This window comes from Fukomys damarensis, unplaced genomic scaffold (genome assembly GCF_012274545.1).
Source record: "Fukomys damarensis isolate Sample0158 unplaced genomic scaffold, DMR_v1.0_HiC HiC_scaffold_13, whole genome shotgun sequence".
NCBI lineage: Eukaryota > Metazoa > Chordata > Mammalia > Rodentia > Bathyergidae > Fukomys > Fukomys damarensis.
In genome coordinates, this window is record NW_022900925.1 from 4,822,016 (window position 1) to 4,844,378 (window position 22,363).

Below are 22,363 nucleotides of genomic sequence, written 5' to 3' on the forward strand. Positions count from 1 at the left end.
TGGCAGTTCTCCTGACTCTGGCTCCTGAGTTCAGACAGTATAGGCATGGGTCAGCACATCTGGCTGGATTGCACATATTTAGCAAATACCAAAACTCTCTCATTATCTTTCTGATTTATGAAGTAAGTCATTAATAATGAGAGAAAAAAATACTAAGAAATTTCTCATTCCCAAATGTCCCAACCAAGATGGTAGACCAGAGGAACAATGCACTCTAGAACAAAAAAAAAAAAAAAAAAAAGAAGAGATTCCTACCGACATCAAAGAAACTCAAAGACTCAAGGCTGGTTGTTCCAGTCCATTTTCTTTTAATTATTACAAGTAACAATAAAACTGGCTGGTCCTAGCAAATAGATTAATCATAGTGAGTGAACATGGACAACTATAAATCTAAAACCAGCCATAATTTCAGCTGTCATGCCAGATCTGTTTTTTTGGAGATCTACCTTACCATTGATATTTATAGACAGAGGAGTTAATGCCCTGGGACATGTAAGTATATTTCCTTTAAGGTAAAGGACAAGTTATCTAATCTTTTACCACCAAGGAAGAGAAAGAATGGAATAAAGTTGGTAAGGTAGGCTGGGGCTAAATCATGTAAAACATAAACCATGGCTGGGTGTTTAGAATTTAAGTACAATAGGAAAATGAACAAAGTTTCAAACAAGAAAGAAATGAGATTTTATTTATCTTTCAAGTTTACTTTTGGTATGAAATGGAAATGGATTATGGGGAGACCCATTAGGAGGTTGTTACTGTTCTGTCCTTGAAATGATGGTGCCTTAAACTAAGATAGCAGAAGGAGAAATATGTGCAATGAATTTAGCATACATGTGAGACAGAACTTGTAGGGCTTACTGAGATGTAGTTTTGGAGGGAGAAATCAGATATTAATGTAACCTTGTAATTACTTTATTTGTCTATCTATTAAAAATAGCGATGCCTAAATCATAAACTTGTTGTAAAAATTAAAAGAGTTTACACATCTAAAACACAACAGAAGAGCTCAGTATATACACCTTGTTATGGTTTGTGTCTAGATGTCTCCCCAAAGTGTCATACAGTCCTAGTCGGGGCTTTTTCAGAGGTGGCTGAATCTAGACTGTGTGACTGATTCTTGGTGCAGAGCTAGACCCAAGGACCCTAGGATTAAGGGTGTGAGTGCTACCTGCCCTAAGTGGCCGGAATAAAATAAAAGGGGCAAGAAGAAGCTGTTAAGGTCCCTTGTGGCTGCCATCAACTGTTTCACCTCGGTGATTCCCCCTCTGCCATGGCACCTTGCCTTGGAGCCAGATGATTGTGGACTGAAGGCTAGACTGTGAGCTAAATAAACCTTTACCCGTTTAACTTTGGGTGTTGGGTATTTTGTCTGATGCCTCAGGCCCAGCATGAGGATGGCCCTTCATCACTTCCCTGCTCCTTTTCTCCTCCCTGCTTCTTTTCTCCTCCCTACTCCCTTTCTCCTCCATAGATTAGAGAGTCAAACAGATATTGTAGACCCTGGATGGCACAGCCCTAAGCAACAGTTATATTGTATCCTTCCCTGTTCTTTCCTGCACAGGTCCTAATCAGGAAAAAAATCACACTAAGTTCTGCCTAGGCCAAGAAGGCCATGTAGCACTATTTGTCCCTCCTTCCCTTCCTGTGTCCCTTCCATGATAAAGAAAGACTGTGGTGCTACAGGTGGACATCAGCTCCTGACAAGCTGTGGTTACACCTGGTCCCAGCTAAGGGTAATCTTGGTCTTTGTCATCTTTCTTCATCTCCCACTGCTCTCCCTAGCTTTGGACCCTGTGCTGCGTAGGTCACAGTAGTTTCAGCAATAAGAAAAATATCTAAGAAACACCCCAAAAGAATATTACTAAATATTTGCAATTTTTGTTAGTGAGGTGATGATGACAATCAACAGTGATTATAACTCCTTTCTTCAGATATTTTTATTTTTAAATTTTGTCCCCAATAATAGGTGTTTATAGCACTGCTTTTAGTAGCATATCTATTTTATTTCCTTTTTCTTTTCTCCTTTTACTATATAAATTTCATCTTTTGTTTGTTGTTAGTCTTTTGCCTTTAGATATCTTAGTATTATTGTCCATGGCTTTAACATGTTAGCTACCTGACTTTTTCTAAAGTTAAACAAGTATCATCTGACTGCGAAAAACTCTTCTCATTTATAAGATATTATTTTGGCCTCTGAATTCTTAAATAACAATTATCCTCTGGGTTCAAGATCACCTGGTCTGGTTCAAAGTCAAACATCTTATTCCAGAGCTGAGTATAAGAATGTGAAAGACTTACAGTAAACTACATCTTCCTTCTAACATTTTGTTCATAGCTAACTGCCCCCAAAGAAATGATGAATTTATATCTTAATATCCTTAACACCTGGATGAGGAGCAAGTAAAGTTCTTGAAGGAATAACTTACTTGTAACTCAGCACGATTGTCAAACCCATTTGGTTCTACGAAATGGTATTTTACAACTTATTCTCTGTGCCTGACATTGAAGATAATAGAAAGACTGTGTGGACCATGCCTTGCAGAGACCAGGGTATCAAGCTGTTCTTCTGCAGAAAAACTGAGCCAGAATCTAGATGAGCTCCACATGGCACAATGTGTTCCCAGTACAGCTTTGACCCATGGTCAAAATTTTACCTTCTCTGGTGCTGCCAGGAAATTTGTTTATTTCCCATTGATTAGGTTGTAACTAATTTTCTTAATGAGGAAACGCATAATAACAAAGTATCACTTTAATAATGATAATACATTATTAGATTATATCTACTTATCTTAAAACACTCAATACTATTATCATTTCCTCCTGTCTTGCTCTTCTAAAAAAGCACCTTCAATCCTCAACCATTAGACAAAGCTCTTTCAGGAGCTCGGCGCATTAATGGAACCTGGTTCTAAGAATGCAAGGAAGATAATGACACTGGAGACTCAAGCAAAAATTCCTTCAGACTGAAAGGGAAAAAGGACGTGCATACTAAGACTAAGGGTAATTTCCAGAAGGGGCCTTTTTAGATATAAGAGAAGGTATGCACTTCTTAAGAGCACTGGGGATCTTGAACATTCTTGGAGGCCAAAAAAAACTTGCCAATTAGCAACTGTGGGCAAGGTCCCAGCTAATTTCAGGTTGCCACAACAAACAAAGAAAAGAAACTATTTGTCATTGAGGTACTCTCCCACAGTATATCCCACAGCTGGCTGCAGCTGTAGTTTTATCCCAACTCTCCCGCACAGATGAAACTCTAATCTGGAAAAATAAAACTACAGAAATTGAAACATTTTGCCCATCTTTATGTGTATCTTCAATGTTAGAATGTTTAAAGAGATATTTATGGGAGTTTTTAAACAAATTCTCCTAAAATTTGAATGTAGGACAAACACAAAGTTCCCATATTAGGATGAGAAAGAAAAAGAAAAATTCCCAAAGTATGAAAATATTAAGTGGCTTTTAAAGGGAAGTTTCATTAAAAAAATAATTTCCAACATATCATCATAGCATTTCTGACCACAAAGATATTGGCAAAAATTTAGGACAATTCAAGGCATACGCACATCTAACAAGATGAAATGAGACAGGAATAGATCTAAAATCGTATCTTTGACTGCAAGGAACGTATTTCACAAATGCGACATTGTTCAAATGTATCTGGAGGCATCAGAGGCATCGGAGGTAAAAGAGAAATTTCCTGTGAACTTTAGCTGAAAGTGAATTCAAAATGTATAAACCACTTGATTAGAATATTCTTTCTTTAGTTAGTTTTGGTATCAGGGATCAAACTCAGGACCTTGTGCTTGCCAGGCAGGTGTGATGCCACTGAGCTAAATCTCTGGCCCAATTACATTATTCTTTTTTTTTCCTCATTAAGTTCATTGGTAGTTTTTAGATAGTACAGTTATATTCATAATTGGGATCTTATAATTTACATGATGGATCTTGGTTCTTATTTGTTCCCCATACTCCTGCCCATCATTCAACCCCTCCACCCTTTCCTATTTACAAAGACATTGTTTCCATTTTTTCATTTTCTCATATTTTTTCTTTTCCCTTCTTTCCTTTCCCCTACCCTTCCCATTTCCCCTAGTCCTTTAGATCTTGGCTTCCTGTTTCACATTATCAGTTATATAATTTGAACCTTATTTACACTTTTAGTTTTTCACACCAGAGAAACTATCTGGTACTTACATGTATGTATGTCCTATTTATTTCACCTAAGAGTATGGCCTCAGTATGCATCCATTTAGATATAAATGTCTCTAGTTTGTCATCTGTTTTAAATACTTTTATTAGAGTAGGGCTAATTTCTTTTCTCTTTTCTTTCTTTTTTTTTTTTTTTTTTTTTTTTTTTTTTTTTTTTTTTTTTTGGTACTGGAGACTGAACTTGGGATCTTATGCTTATGAAGCAGGTGGTGGAACCACTGAGCTAAATCCCCCGCCTGTCTATTTTCTCATCTTTATGGCTGAGTAGCACTCAATTTTATAGAAAATCACATCTTTATCCAATCTCCAATTGATGGGCATTTGGGTTGTTTCCAAGTTTTACCTATTACAAACTATGCCGCTATAAACGGGGGTGAGCATATATCACTGTGGTATAATTCTTTTAATTCTTTTGGAAAGATAACCAACAGAGGGATACCTTGGTCAAATGGAACCTCTAATCCTAGTTGTTTGAGGTATCTCCATATTGATATCCACAGTGGTTGCCCCAGTCTGCACAATGGAGAAGTGTTCCTTTCTCCCCACACACCCGCCAGCATTTGTTATTGGTTGATATCTTCATAGCAGCCATTCGTTCAGGGATGAGGTGCAATCTCAGTGTTTTCATCTCTCCAATGACCAGTGATGTTGAACATTTTTTTCATATATTCATTTGCTGCTTTTACTTGTTTGCCTGAGAAATGTCTGTTCATTTCAGATACCCATTTTTGAATTGGATCTTTGTATTTTGGAGGTCTGATTTTTTTGATTTCTTGATATATTTTAGATAACAGTCCTTTGTCAGAGGAGTAGATGGTAAAAATTTTTCTCCCACACTGTAAGTTGTCTCTTAGCTCTGTTGGTGGTTTCTCTTGTGCTGCAAAAACTTTTTTAATACAATGAGATCCCAGTTCTTGGTTCTTTGTGCAAGTTGTGGTGCTGCTGAGAATTTGTTCATAAAGTCTTCTCCTATGCCAATGTCTTTGAGAGTTCTACCTAATATACTTTCCAGTAAGTTTAATGTTTCTGTTTTGATATTTAGATCTTTTAATCCACTTGGATTTTAGTTTAGTGCATAGTGAAATATAGGGATCTAGTTTTAATCTTTGGCAAGTTGAAAGCCAGTTTTTCCAACACCATTATTAAAGAGGATACCTTTCCTCCAGTGAGGACGGTTGACTTCTTTGCCAAAGTTGAGGTAGCTGAGTATGTCTGGTTTTGTTTGTGCATCTTCTAATCTATTTCATTGATCCTCAGATCTGTTTCTTTGCCAGTACCATGCTGCTTTTATCACAGTGGCTTTGTAGTACAGTTTTAAGCTGGGGATTGGGATATTCCCCGTCATGTCTCTGTTGCCTAGAATGATTTTTGCTATTATCTGTCTCTTCTGGTTCCAAATGAATTTTTTGGATTATCTTCTCTAGTTCTGTGAAATATACTGTTGGGATTTCAATTGGGATTGCATTGAATCTGTATAGCAGTTTTGGAAGTATGGCCATTTTCACTATGTTGGTTCTTCCTACCCAGGAGCATGGGATGACTTTCCATCTTCTTATATCCTCTTCTATCTCTTTTTTTCAGAGGGCTGTAATTTTCAGTTTAGAGGTCTTTTATTGGACTGATTCCTAGATATTTCATTGTTTTATGTTATTATGAAAGGAGTTATCCTTTATTGGAGTGATTCCTAGATATTTCATTGTTTTATGTTATTGTGAAAGGAGTTATCTCTCAGTGAGTCTGTTATTTGTTTACAAGAAGGGTATTGATTACTGAGTGTTGACTTTGTATCCAACTACTCTGCTGTAGCTGTCAATTAAGTATAGAAGGATTTTGGCAGAGTTTTTTGGGGCCTTCTATGTAAAGTATCATATCATCAGCAAATAGTTACAGTTTAACTTCTTCCTTCCCTATCTTTTTTCCTTTGTTTCTTTCTCTTGTCTAATTACTAGGGCTAGTGTTTCTAGAACTATATTGGTCAGGAGTGGTGATAGTGGACATTATTGTTTATTATTTTACCATAAAGGTTTTTAGTTTTTGACCATTTATTATGATATTGGATGTTGGTTTTTCATAGATAACCTTTATCAAGTTGAGATAAAGACCATCTATTCCAATTTTCTGTAAGGTTTTTATCATAAATGGGTGTTAGATTTTGTTGAAGGCTTTTTCTGCATCTATTGAGATGATCATATGGTTTTTGTCCTTGGCTCTATTAATATAGTATATTATATTTATTGATTTACTTATGTTGAACCATCCTTGCATCCCTGGGATAAATCCAGTTTGGTCAGGGTGTGTGATCTTCTTGATAATCTTCTGTATTCTGTTTACCAGTACCTTATTAAGGATTTTTGTATCTATGTTCATTAGGCAGATTGGCCTATAGGTCTCTTTTTTGGTTGTGTCTTTCTTTGGTTTAGGAATCAAAGTAACAGTTGCTTTCAGGAATGAATTTGGAAGTATTGCTTTCCTTTCCATTTTATCGAAAAGTTTAAAGAGTAGTGACACTAGTTCTTCTCTAAGTGTGTTTCAATTTCATTGGAAAAATAAAAATGTAGTGGCAATAGTTCTTCTCTAAATGTGCTATAGAATTCAGCTGTGAAGCCATCAGGACCTGGGTTTTTCTTTGTTGGTAAAGAACTACTTTTTCAATTTCACTGATTATAATGGGGTGTTTAGAATTTTTTTCTCTTCTTCATTCATCTTTGGTAATTATAAGTGTCTAGAAATCTGTTTATTTATTCTGTGTTTTCCATTTTATTAGTGTATAGGTTCTTTAAATAGGTATTGATGATCCTCTGGATTTCTGCTCTATCTGTTGTGACTTCATCTTTTTCATTCCTAATAGTATGTATATGGGCCTTTTCTTTACATTTTTTTTGTAAGGTTGGCTAAGGGTTTATCCATTTTATTTATTCTTTTGAAAAACCAGCTCTTCCATTTGTTGATTTTTTTTGTCATTCTCTTTGTTTCCATTGCATTGATTTCTGCTCTGATTTTATAATTTTCTTCCTTGTAAAAGCTTTGGGTTTCTCATGCTCTTCTTTTTGTACAAGATTAAGATTCAGCATTAGGTTGTTTATTTGAGCTCACTCTATTTTGCTAGTGTGGACATCCATGGCTATGAATTTTCCATGTAGAACTGCTTTCATTGTGTCCTATAGATTCCTGTATGTTGTTTTGGCATTGTCATTTATTTGTAAAATCTTCCTGATTTCTTCTTTAATTTCCTCTGTGACACACTGGTTGTTCAGGAGAGTTTTATTCAATTTCCATGTACTTGTGAATTTCTATTAGTTTCTTGTGCTATTTTTCTCCAGTTTAACTCCACTGTTGTCTGATAATATACATAGGGTAACTTCATATCCTTTGCATTTACTTAAATATGTTCTATAATCTAGTACATGGTCTATTTTGAAGAATAACCCATGTACACCGGAAAAGAATGTATATTCTGATTTTGTGGAGTGGAAAACTTTGTAGAAGTCTATTAAATCCATTTGTTCAAGAGCTTGGTTCAGTTCTAGTATTTTGCTGTTGATTTTTTGTCTAGATGATCTAGTTGTGAACATGGAGTATTGAGGTCGCCCACCTACAATTGTTTTAGTACTTATATGGTTTTTCAAGAATCTTAATATCTGTTTTGTATAGTTGGGGTAATTAGCATTTGGTGCATTTATATTTAAGTTTGTCATCTCTTCCCCTTGGATTGTTCCTTTTACAGCATGTAGTGGCCTTCTTTGTCACTCTAAATCAGTTTTGGTTTGAAATTTGCTTTGTGGTGAATAAAATAGCTACTCCTGCTTTTTTCCTGGGCTCCTGTCATATGGAGAACTGTTTTCCACTCTTTTACTTTCAGTCTAGAGTTTCTTTTTGAACTAAGTGTGTTTCTTATGTACAGCATATTGTTCAATTTTGCTTCTTAATCCAATCTTCCAGTCTAGGTCTTTTGATTGGTGAATTGAGGCCATTAACATTGATAATTGGGAGCCGGTTGTGGTGGCACACTCCTGTAATCCCAGCACTCAGGAGGCTGAGGCAGGAGTATCACCATGAGTTCGAGACCAGCCTGGGCTACATAGTGAGTTCCAGGTCAGTCTCAACTACATAGTGAGACCCTATCTCAAAAAAAAAAAAAAAAATGATGGTTGTAACTAATATGTACTAACGTCTCATTGTCATAATGTCCTTTTGTTGGCTCTTTTGAATCCCCCCCTTTTTAATTTCTTGCCTTGCCTGATGGATTTGCTCTTTTGGGCTTCATGAAGTTGTGACCTTCATTGTCTTTTTTCTAGGATATTATTTAGAATTGTTTGGAGTGCTGCTTTGGTATTCATGAAGTTTCTCAGGTGTTATTTGTCACGGAAGTATCCTAATTCCCAACCAGTTTTCAAAGAAAGTTTTGCAGACTACATCAGTCTTGGTTGAAGATTGTTTTCTTTTAGGGCTTGAAATATCTCATTCCAGACTCTCCTTGACTTGAGGGTTTGTGTTTAAAAGGCTGTTGTGATTTTGATGGGCTTTCCTCAGTATGTGATTTGTTTCTTTCCTCTAACTGCTTGTATACTTTGTTCTTCTGCTGGGTTTCCTGGATCTTGATTATTATATGTCTAGGTGTAGATTTTTTGTTGATCATGGTTAATTGCAGTCCTATATGCCACACCTATTGTACATCAAACTCTGTTTGGGAGGTTTTCTGTCATTAATCCCGTGAATTTTTTCTGTTATTGGTAGTTTCTCCTGCTTTTTCATGGACTCCTATCAGTCTTATATTGTGCTTCTTTGCACCATCTAGGAGCTGCTGGATTTGTTTCTCATGGTCCTTTACTATTTTTAAGAGATCTCTCTTTTCATGGTCACTGACCACCATTCTGTCTTCTATATCTGATAATCTGTCTTCAGATTGGCTCAGCCTCTTCTGTATACTTTCAGTAGAGTTTTTGTGTCCTGGATATCTGTTTGAATCTGTTTCATGGATTCCATTTCTTTCCTATGTTGGGATTTCATGGCTTCCATTTCTCTCCTATGCTGGGCATTCATGTCTTCTATCAGAGTCCTGAATTTAACTACATTTTTATCTCTTTCTGTTCTAGAGTTTCTACTTATGTCTTTCATTTTGCTCACCATCTCTGTAGTTATCTGAGAAATTATTTCTGTTTTGAATTTTTCTAGAGCCTCATTCATCTGATTTGTTACTTCCTGTGCTATTAGCTCAGGGCATCCAGATCGTTGACACTCAGACTTTTCCACATCATTTTCCTCAGAATTTGCCTTTGAAGAGCTGGAAGTCTATATTTGTGCCTTGCTTAAATGTCTTCTCACTTCTATTTTATTTATTTATTTTTGGAACTGGGCATCGAAATCAGGACCTTGTGCTTGTAAGGCAAGCACAGTGCCACTGACCTCAATCTCCTGCCCTAACTTGTACTTTTCTTGTTGATATTGTCCTTGGTTTAATTCCTGGGTTAATACATCAATCTTCCAGATATAGCTGGTCTTTAGATTATGAGTCTCTAATGACTCTGAGGCAATCTCACTTTCATAGTACCAGGAAGGACAACTAATTAGATCAATCACAGTACCTTAGCCCACTCAACAGCACAATAGTATCAAGCACAACTTAGAAATGTCTATTTGTGGTAACTGTTAATCTATCACCTTTAATCATGTGAATTAAAAAAAAAAATCGAGGACCAGCCCCAAATGTGTTTATACTGAATAAGCTCTTCAATATAGCAACTTTACCCTTCAGGATGGGGATTTAAAAGGTGTTAGGGAGAAAAGGGTACATAGGTAGAAAGATAGGGGAAGGTTAGAAGTGAGGCCAGAGGACACAGAAAGATAACTCAAACTCTTTGAAACTGTTGCAGACAAGAGGAAAAGCCAAAATAAAAGAACAAAGACAAGAATAAAACAATCTGACAGAAATAGGGAAGCTAGAAACTGTATTCACTTTCCTTTGAAATTAATGACAATTGAGAGAAGGAGAAAGAAATTAAAAATCTGCATTAGGGCAGTAACAGAAACAAAAACAAGATGAAATACAATGTGGGAGAGCAGAACAGTGAGTGAAAGAGAAATAAAAAAGAAAAGAAAAAATAGAAAGAAATAAGGAAGTCCTGCACATTTCTGCCCACATTGTCTATTGTGTCAGCAGAGATATACCCTGAAAGAAGCTCTTCAATATTTTTCTTTATTTTTCTCTTATTTTCTTTTTTTTCTATTCTGCAAATTCTTCCTTTTTTCTTTCTTCTTTATTCTGCTCAGTCTCTTGCTCCCCTGCATTTTTCTTTATCTCCATTTTTGTTCCTGTTCCTGCCCTAATTTGGATTTCTTCTTTGTTTTTCTTTTCTTCTCTTTCTCCTTCTCTCAATTGTCATTAATTTCAAAGGAAAGTGAATACAGTTTCTAGCTTCCCTATTTCTGTCAGATTGTTTTATTCTTGTCTTTGTTCTTTTATTCTGGCTTTTCCTCTTGTCTGCAACAGTTTCAAAGAGTTTGAGTTATCTTTCTGTGTCCTCTGGCCTCACTTCTAACCTGCCCATATCCTTCTACCTATACACCCTTTTCTCCCAACAACTTCTAAATCCCTATCCTGAAGGGTAAAGTTGCTATATTGAAGAGTTTATTCACTATAAACACATTTTGGGCTGGTCCTCAATTTTTATTTACTTCACATGATTAAAGGTGATAGGTCAATAACTACCACAAATGGGCATTTTCTTATCTGTGCTTGATGCTTTTGGGCTGTTGATTGTATCAATTGGATTAAAGAGTTGTGATTGATTTAATGAGTTGTCCTTTCTGATATTATGAAAATGAGAGTGTCTCTGATTCATTAGAGGCTCCAAACCCAAAAAGCGACTATATCAGAAAGATCAAAGTACTAACCCAGGAATTAAACCAAGGACAGCCCAACAACAAAAACAAAAATGAGAAAACACTTAAGCAAGGCACAAATACAGACTTCTAGTTCACCAGAAGCAAATTCTATGGGAAACAAGGTGGAAAAGTCTGACAACCAACCATCAGGACACCCTGAACTCATAGCACAGGAAGTAACAAAACGGATCAATCAGGCTCTAGAAAAATTCAAAACAGAAATTATTTCTCTGTAATTATTTATTACAGAGATGGTGAGCACAATGAAAGACATGATTAGAGACTCTAGAACAGAAACAGAAAAAAATAGATGAGCTAAGGAGCATGATAAAAACCATGAATGCCCAACATAGGAGAAATGAAAGCCCAACATGGGAAAAAAAATGGAATCCCATGAAACAGAGTCAAACAGATGTCCAGATGAAAAACTCTATTGAAAGTATTCACAGCAGAATGAATTAATGTGAAGATAGAATTTCAGATATAGAAGATAGGATTATAGTCAGTGACCATGAAAAGAGAGATATCTTAAAAACAGTAAGGGATCATGAAAAACCAATCCAACACCTCCTAGATGATTCAAAGAAGAATAATATAAGACTGATATGAATACATGAAGTAGCAAGAGAAACCACAAAAGATTTAAAAAACTGTTCATAGAATTAATGACAGAAAACTTCCCAAACAGAGCAATAGAATTTGACATACAGATGAGTGAGGCATAAAGGACTCAAATTAACCATGATAAAAAAAAAAGAATCTGCACTGAAGCATATAATAGTCAAGATCCCAGAAACCAAAAGAAGAACAAAATACTGTAAGCCATTAGAGAAAATAAACAAATCACATGCAAAGGAAAGCCCATCAGAAGCACAACAGATATTTCAACACAAACACCCAAGTCAAGGAGATCCTGGAGTGAGATATTTCAAGCCCTAAAAGAAAACAACCTCCAACCAAGACTGATGTATACTACAAAACTCTCTTTTAAAATAGATGGGAAAATAAAATACTTCCATGACAAACAATTCCTCAGAAACTTCATGAATACCAAAGCAGCACTCCAAACAAGTCTAAACAATGTCCTAGAAAAAGAAAATGATGGTCACAACAACATGAGGTCCAAAAGAGCAAATCAGTTAGGCAAGGCAAGAAACTAAAGAAAGAGGGGGAAAATTAAAAAGAGCCATCAACAGGACAATACCGTGACAATGATAAGTCAATACATATCAGTTATAACCATCAATGTCAATTGTCTCAATCAAAAGAAATAGACTGGCAAAATGGATTAAGAAGCAAAGTCCAATGATAACGTTGTATACAAGAAACGCAACTAGTTCAAAAAGAAACCCATAGACTGAAAGTAAAAAGATGGAAAACAGTTCTCCATGAGTCAGGAGCCCAGGAAAAAAGCAGAGGCAGCTATCTTATTTGCAAAGTAAATTCAAAACAGAACTGATTTAGAGAGACAAAGAAGGCCACTACATCCTTGTAATGGGAACTATCCAAGAGGAATAGATGACAATCATAAATATAAATGCACCAAATATTAATGCCTCCAACTATATAAAACAAATGTTAAGGGATATGAAAAGCCAAATAAGCACTAATACAATTGTAGTGCAGGACCTAAATATAACACTGTCACAAATAGACAGATCATTTGGACAAAAAAATCAACAACAAAATAATAGAACTGAACCAAGCTTTTGAACAAAAGGACATAATAGATGTCTACAGAGTGTTCCACCCCACAAAATCAGAATATACATTCCTTTCAGCTGCACATGGGTCATTCTCCAAAATAGGCCACATACTAGCTTATAGAACAGATTAAATTGGTGCAAAAGAATTGAAGTTACTCAGGTACATTATCAGAACATAGTGCAATTAAGCTGGAGATCCACAGCAAAAGAAACTAAAAACTTCACAAACACACAGAAATTGAATAAACTCTCCTGAAAATCAGTGGGTCACAGAGGAAATTAAAGAAGAAATTAATCAGTTTTTAAAAATAAATGACAATGCCAAAACAACATACAGGAATCTATGGGACACAATGAAAGCAGTTCTACATCAAAAATTCATAGCAATGGATGTCCACACTAGCAAAATAGAGTGAGCTCAAATAAAAACCTAACGCTGAATCTTAATCTTGTACAAAAAGAAGAGCAACAGAAACCCAAAGCTTTTACAAGGAAGAAAATTATAAAGATCAGAGCAGAAATTAATGCACTGGAGACTAAGAGAATGATTTTAAAAAATCAATGAATCAAAGAGTTGGTTTTTCAAAAGAATAAATAAATTGATAAACCCTTAGCCAACCTTATCAAAAAAAAAAAGGGAAAGAAAAGGCCCATATCCATACAATTAGGAATGAAATAGGTGAAGTCACAGCAGATACAGCCGAAATCCAGAGGATCATCATTACCTACTTTGAGAACCTATACTCAAATAAAATGGAAAGCACAGAAGAAATGGACAGATTTTTAGATACCTATGAATTACCAAAGATAAATGAAGAAGATAAAAAATTCTAAAAAACCCAATCAGTGAAATTAAAAATGTTATTAAAATTTTACAACCAAGAAAAGCCCAGGTCCTGATGGCTTCACTGCTGAATTCTATAACACATTTATAGAAAAACTACTGTCACTACTCTTTTAAATTTTTCAATAAAATTGAAAGGGAAGCAATACTTCCAAATTCATTCCTGGAAGCAACTGTTACTTTGATTCCCAAATGAAGGAAAAATACAACCAAAAAAGAGACCTACAGGCCAATCTGCCTAATGAACATAGATACAAAAATCCTCAATAAGATACTGGCAAACAGAATACAGAGGGTCATCAAGAAGATCATATACCCTGACTAAGTCGGATTCATCCCAGGGATGCAAGGATGGTTCAACATAGGTAAATCACTAAGTGTAATACACTATATTAACAGAGTCAAGGACAAAAACCATATGATCATCTCAATAGATTCAGAAAAAGCCCTCCACAAAATTCAACACCCATTCATGGTAAAAACTGTACAGAAAATTGGAATAGATGGTCTTTAACTCATCTTGATAAAGGCTATCTATAAAAAATCAACAGCCAGGGGCCAGGGATTTAGCTCAGCAGTTCGGTGGCCTGCCTTGCAAGCACAAGGACCCGAGTTCAATCCTCAGTAGCAAAAATAAACAAAACAAAACAAAAAATCAACAGCCAAGATCATAGTAAATGGCAAAACAACTGAAAACCTTCATGCTAAAATCAGGAAAAATTTTACCAGCTGCTCCTCAGACAGTAGACTACTATCTAGAATATATTAGAACTCAAAAAAATCAGACCCCCCCAAATATAAAGACCCAATTTTAAAATGGGTGTCTGAAATGAACAGACATTTCTGACAAAGAAGTAAAAGCAGCAAGTAAATACATGAAAAAATGTTCCACATCACTTGTCATTTGAGAGATGCAGATGAAAACACCACTGAGATTCCACCTCACCCCACAAAGAATGGCTGCTATCAAGAAATCAATCAATAACAAATGTTGGCAGGGTTGTGGGGAGAAAGGAACCCTTCTCCATTGTTGGTGGGAGGGCAGACTGGTGCAACCACTATGGAAATCAATATGGAGATACCTCAAAGAGCTGGAACTAGAGGTTCCATTTGACCCAGCCATCCCTCTGCTGGGTATCTTTCCAAAAGAATTAAAAGAATCATGTCACAGTGATATATGCACACCCATGTTTACAGCAGCACAGTTTGTAATAGCTAAAACTTGGAAACAGCCCAATTTGCCCATCAGTTGGAACCTGGATAAAGAAGATGTGGTTTTTCTATAAAATGGAATACTACTCAGCTATAAAGAATGAGAAATTAGATTCATTCATAGGAAAATAGATACATTTTGAGGATATACTCCTAAGTGAAATAAATGTCACACATGTGTAAAAGATGAATAGTTTCTCTGGTGTGAAAAACTATACTAGTACACAAGAACCTAATGAGATAATTAACAATGTGAAATAGGAAGAAAAGGGCTAAAGGTGTAGGGGAAGTGGTAAGATCAGGGGAAAGGGAATAAGGGAAAAGAAAAAAATATGAGAAAATGAAAAAATGGAAATAAAGTGTTTATAAATGGGGAGGGGAGGAGGAGGTGAAGGGAGGGCAGGGCCAAGGGGATAAATGAAAACCAAGACCTGTCATGTAAAGGTACAAGATCCCAACAATGAATGTAACTGCACTGTATACCTAAAATGTACCAATAAACTCAATTAAAAAAAAAGAAATAGACTGACAGAATGGACCAAGAAGCAAGATCCAACAATATGTTACATAAAAGAAGCACATTTGATTAAAAAAGAAATTTGTAGACTGAAAGTCAAAGGATGGAAAACAATACTTTATGGGACAGGAAGCTGGAAAAAAAGCAGGAGTAGCTACTCTATTTGCAAAGTGGATTTCAAGCCAAGGCTGATTAATAGAGACAAAGAAGGCTACTACATCTTTGTAAAGGAAACAAACTAAGAGGAAGAGATAAAAGTCATGAATATATAAGCACCAAATATCAGTGCACACAACAATATAAAATGAATATTAACAGATAGGAAAAAACCAATAATCATTAATACAATTCTAATGGAAAATCTGAATGCCCCAGTGTCATAAATAGATCAAGTAGACAAAAATATTAACAATGAAATATCAACTGAAGCAAACTTTTGAATGAATGAACTTAGTAGAAGTCTAGAGTGTTCCACCCCACAATAGAATAAAATTATTCTCAGCTGCACATGGGGTGTTCTCCAAAATAGACCATGTACTGGATCATAGAAGATGCTTAAACAAATGTGCAAGAATTAAAATTATGCCATGCATATTATCAGACCATAGTACATTAAAATTGAAAATCAATCACAAAAAAACCCCAAGAAATTCATAAACACATGCTGATTAAATAATACCCTCCTGAACAAGCAATAGGTCACAGAAGAAATTATGGAAGAAACTAGACCATTTCTGCAATTACATGATAATGCCAATAGAATATACCAAAATTTATGGGATACAATAAAAGCAGCCCTACAAGGGAAATTTGTAGCAGTTAATTCCTGTATCAGAAAAATGAGTGAACTCAAATGAACAACCTAATGTTAAACCTCAAACTTCATGAAAAAGAAGAATTCAAGCCCAAATCTTGTATGAGGGAGGAAATTATAATGATCAGAGCAGAAATTAATGCAATGAGGACTAAGAAAATAATACAAAGAATCAAAGAGTTGGTTCTTTGAATGATTAAATAACATTGACAAACCCTTAAGCAACCTTATCAAAAACAGGAAAGGACTCAAATCCATGCAATTAGCTATCAAAAGGGTGAAATAACAACAGATCTTGCAGAAATCTAGAAGATCATCAATTGAAAATTTGTATCCTAATAAAATAGAAAACACAGAAGAAATGGACAGATTCCTTGCTACATATGAATTACCTAAGCTGTGTCAACAAGATATGAAAATTCTAAATAAACCAATATCAGTCAATGAAATTGAAGATGTAATTAAAAACCTATACACACACACACAAAAAAAAAGCCAAAGCACTCATGGATTCAGTGTTGAATTGCATAAGAAATTAACACAAGTCTTTATGCTGATACTTCTCAAACTCATTCTGAGAATGAAAGGGAAGCAATGCTCCCAAATTCATTCCTGGAAGCAAAACATTACCCTGGTACCAAAACCAGAGAAAAATCCAACAACAACAACAACAACAACAACAACAACAAAAAAAAAAAAAAAAAAAAAAAAAAAAAAAAAAAAAAAAAAAAAAAAAAGAAAGAAAGACCAGTTTCCCTAATGAACATAGAAGCAAAAATCCTCAATAAAATACTGGCAAACAGAATGCAAGAAGATTATACACCATGACCAAGTAGGATTCATCCCAGGGATGCAGGGATAGTTCAATATATACAAATCAGTAAGTGTAATACACCATATTGACAGAGCCAAGGAATCACATGATTATCTCAATGTATTCAGAAAAAGCATTTGACATACTGCACCATCCATTCATGATAACCCTATAGAAAATTACCATAGATTGTCTTTTTTTCAATCTGGTAAAAGCTATCTTTGACAAACCAATAGCTAACAAAACACTAAATGAACAAAAAAATGAAAGCCTTCAATCTAAATTCAGGAACAAGACAAAGATGTTCAATACAGTTCTGCAAACATTAACCTGCGCTATTAGAAAAGAGGAGGAAACAAAGCCTGGCATGGTGGCACACTCCTATAAACCCAGCACTCAGGAGGCTGAGGCAGGAGGATCGCTGGGAGTTCGAGACCAACCTGGGCTACCTAGTGAGGTCCAGGTCAGTTTCAACTATGTAGTGAGACCCTGTCTCAAAAATAACAACCAAAAAAAAAAAAAGAAAAGAGGAGGAAACAAATGATTAGAAAGGAAGAAGTCCAATTATCATTGTTTTCAGATGACATGATACTCTACATAGAAGACCCCAAAAATTCCACAAAAATTTAATAACCAAATTCAGTAACATGTCTAGATACAAAGTAAACACTCAAAAATCAGTAGCATTCCTGTGCACAAATAACACAGTCATTGAAAAAAATTAGGGAAACAACATCTTTCACAATAGCATTGAAAATATGAAATACTTAGGAATCAACATAACAGTAACATTCAAAAACAGTAACAATATAAAAAATTTACATTTAAAAACAGTAACAATATGAAAAAGATTGAAGAGAATATCAGAAAATAGAAAGATATCCCTTATTCTTAAAGAGAAAGAGCCAACAGTGAAAACAGCAACACTTCCAAAATTCTTGTACAGGTTTAGTGCAATCCCAATTGAAATACTCACTGAATTTGAGAAAACTATCCTAAACTTTATTTGGAACTAGAAGAGACCTAGAATACCAAAAGTAATTCTGGATATCAAAGGCAAGGCAGGGGCATCAAAATCACTTGTTTGAAATTATACTACATATCTGTTGTGATTAAAAACAGTATGATGCTGGAAAAAAAAAAAAACACAAAAAACTAGACCTGAGGACCAATGGAACAGATTAGAAGATGCAGAAAAAACTCCAAACACACTCATCCGCCTTATCTTTGACAAAGGAGCCAGGTACTTTCACTGGAAGAAAGACAGCCTCACTACGTGTATCTAAATTGTAGCAATAAAATAAAAAGAGGGGGAAAAAAGAAAAATAAATACCAGCAGGGCTCTGGTGAAAATGAACTCTCCTACATTATTGGTGGGAGTGTGAATTAGTACAGCCATCATGGAAATAAGTTTGGAGATTTTTCACAGTATTAAAATTAAAAATTCCATTTGACCCAGCTATATCCCTTGAAGATATTATCTCCAGAGAGCTAAAGACATCATACTACAGCAAGGCATATATACTTATATTTCTAGCAGCACAATTTATAATAACTAAACCTTAGAAGCAGCCTGTGTGCCCGTCAACAGATGAATGGATAAAGAAAATGTGGTGTCTATACATAGTGAATTATTATTTAGTTAGAAAGAAGAAAATTCAAGGGCCAGGAATTTAGCTCAGTGGTTCTGCCACTTGCCTCATAAGAGCAAGCACCCAAGTTTGATCCCTGGTACCAAAAAGAAAGAAAGAAAAAAAGAAGAAAATTCAAGACATTTGTAGGAAAATGAATGCACCTGCAAAATATAATGTTGAGTGAAATAAATCAGACACACAAGCTTAAATTCTATATGGTATCTGTCATGTGAGTAAGGCAAAGTACAAAGAGCTTAATGAAGGATGGATAGAAGGAAACAAGGGCCAGATCTCCTGCAAACAGGAAGGGAACCAAGAAACTGAAGGTGAGGGGAGACAGGAAGGGAAATGGGAAGCAAGTAGATTTAAAACATGTAATGTACAGGAATGCAAACATTACTTGTTATGAAATAAGCTAATAATAATATTGACAAGAATGAAAATAGAAAAAAAGTAATTCGGAGGCAGAAGTAGGTAAGTGGGTGGGAAGGGGATTAAAAAAAGAAACAAGCTGAATTATGTACGTGTACCTACTCCCCAGTATGAATGTTAACTTCAAGTACTGCAAATGTGTATGAATAAAATACAGTAAAATAGAAATGAACAATAATAATTATAAAACTAAGGCAATTTATGCTTGATATGTGGATGAAAACATTGATGCATCAGCCACACCTTTTAGGGGCCTTGTCATTGCTAAGTACAACTCCTTAAAAAGGATGTGGATGAACTACAGCATATGATTTTAGAATTTACACAAAACATAGGGTGTGTTTCCTAGAAAGAAAGTCAAAGCCACATTCCCTGTGGAGGAAGGGCTGTACTTATATTGTATGCTCAGTGTATTGTCTCTTAGTGTCCAAGGAAATTGATTCCAAAACCACTTTGTGAATAGCAAAATCCACAGATCCCCCATTATCTTACGTAAAATTGTTTTTCTACAACCCATGCACACCTTATTGTATACTTTAATTCATTTACAAATTACTTTCAACACCTAATGGAATGTAAATGCTCTGTAAATAGTTGTTCTGCTGGATTGCTTAGGGAATGGTAACAAAAACTGTACGTGGATAACACAAGCAATTTCATTTCTTCAAATTATTTTTAACTTATGATTGTATTAAATCATAATGTGTAAACTCTAGATACAGAGTGCTGAATAAGTCAAAATAAAGAGATATATGACCTCATCTAAGAAAAGATTTTCTATTATGTTTATTCAAATTAAATGAACGGGTGGGATTTGTATGTGTTTAATTATTGGGAGGATTTAAGAATATGCTGGATGAATATTTGCTCAAACATTACTAGAACTTGAAGTTAATGGTCACTGAGGCTCTTCTATTTACATAATTGTATGAGACTTGATTACAAATACCTATATGTCAAGTGCTACACTGTGTGTTTTTATACTCTAAAGGAACTTGCTCAGTTTAAATACACAGCACAGTGAGCTGATATTTATGGCTATATTAAGTTTTCCTGGAACCTTTGTGACATTGAAGGTTTGCCAAGTTCTAGATAATCATTTCTAAGAAAAATAGAATCTCATAAAAGACATATCAAAAAAGGATTATAGGGTTTGGCAATCAAGTCACCAAAACCATGATGAATTATCAGGCAACATCATAACCTTCGAAGATAACCATCATGATAGGATAAGAAATAAGAACTTCGTTGTATTCTACTGTATAAGCATATAAATCATTATCTTGTAAACCAGGTTCATAGTTTCCTCTTATTTGATTTACAAGGTAATTTATAAGAATTATTCTTATCAAATAACTTTATTAAATAGCCTAACTAAAGAATATAGTTTTGATTTTTTAAAAATATTGTTAAAACAAACTATATCCCTTTGCTTATAATAATAAGAAGAGTAATTTTGCTCAGTTCTCAAAGTTCCTGGATTGTTATCATAAAACTGTGGAGAGTAGTATGATGGAAATGATTATCACTAAGAATTATATATACTCATAAAGAAAGTCAAATATTCACAATTTTATTTTCCTAGGAAAACCCACAGAGTGACCTGCTTCAGTAGCAAAAAAAATAATGTAGATTTGCTATGGTCATTCAAGTCATTCAAATGTTTTCATTGTATTTTCTCTTCTCTCTGATTTGTTAATGCATTTTATCCTCTCCCTGTCATTGAGGAGAAGTCATGTCACAGGGTCACAAGTCATGTTCTTTCTTTTCCTTTAGGAAATACTTATATGTACTTTAAAGGTTTAAGCATAATGCTAGCATCATCCTACAGTGGAAGGAGAAAGGGAAGGATTAAACTCACACACTCTACCGCTTTGTAGTCACCTAAGGGTGAAGCCCTTAGGACCTGAATACCACCGTAAGGCCCCACCTGCCAACACTACTGGAGTGACACATTCAAACCATAATACAGGTTCGTTCCAGATTTCAGGGGCTGCTTCCCAATCTCTCATTCTCATGAACCCTAAGTATGATTTAACTTTCTCTACAGAGTCACTTCTCCACATCAGAACCCATGAGTTAGCAAATCAGAATCTCCCAAAGGGCTATTACTCTGGTTTGCTAAATTTCAAATGCTGACTTTGTCAATGCCTTACCAAACTGCAACGGGAAAAGACGCAATGTAGCAAGGGCAGATAATTGAACTCAACCATGACTGTGGTCCTTTGGAAGAGAAAGAATGGAAAACTACCTATGCCACTACATAACTCGTAAACTATATATCACATTTTCTGAACTTCTGTTTAGATAGTAATTGACTTTGTGATAAAATAAAAATATTCTCACATGTATTTATTTCAGAGTACTATATACCTCTAAATTTACCAGAGGAAGAGAAGAGAAGGAAGGAAGAAGGCAAAGATTTCTTCTAAACTTTACTAGGATCACCACCAAAAAGACCTGGGTTTCTTTGTAGGATTGCACCTTCAAGAAACTTTCCCATTCCTTCACAATTCCAGTCCTTCTCACATCAGGTAAACAACCATTCACCCCAGAACCATTGCTATTGCTGAGAACAGAAACACATGAAAAGAGAGCATTCAGAGGAAACAAAGCAACGATAGACATTGGAGATAACTGCAGAGTTTGGTTTATTGACCCAAGTAAGACTGCTCTCTGCTCTGCATGTCAGTGTCAACGTTTGGAAATAGTGTGGGCACTATTTGGTTTGGACAGAAAGCAGGATGTGGAGGATAGGAAGGAAAAGACAACCTCCTGCCTGCAAAACATCAACTATATTCTTTTTAATTTTGTAAATAAGTTTAATTAGTCAAAATTATTAGTAATTGCTGGATCTAGTTGGCATGCATTGCTTCAGAATATCCCAGAAATCCCTAAGCCTAATGAGGATTGACCCAGATCATCCTTTGTTACTGGGGAATATTGTTTGTCATAGAGTGCCTGATTCTGGCCTCTCTCTATTCTGACCCTCAGTTCCCCAGAGAGAAGAGTGCAGATTCTGTAGTCAAACAACTTTTAGTCCAAGGTACAATCTAAGCTCTTAACCTTCTGTGTGACTTTGAATATGATGTTAATATCCCAGCTGTGAAATAGAGGTACAAAGACACCTATCTCACTAGGGTTTTTGTTGTTGCTGTTGTTGGTACCAGGGATTGAACTCAGGTCCTTGCGCTTGCAAGGCAGGCCACCAAACCACTGAGCTAACTCCCCGGCCCAATATTAAATTTTTTGGGAATCTCCACACTGATTTCTGTAGGTATCTAATGTAATGGTTAAAT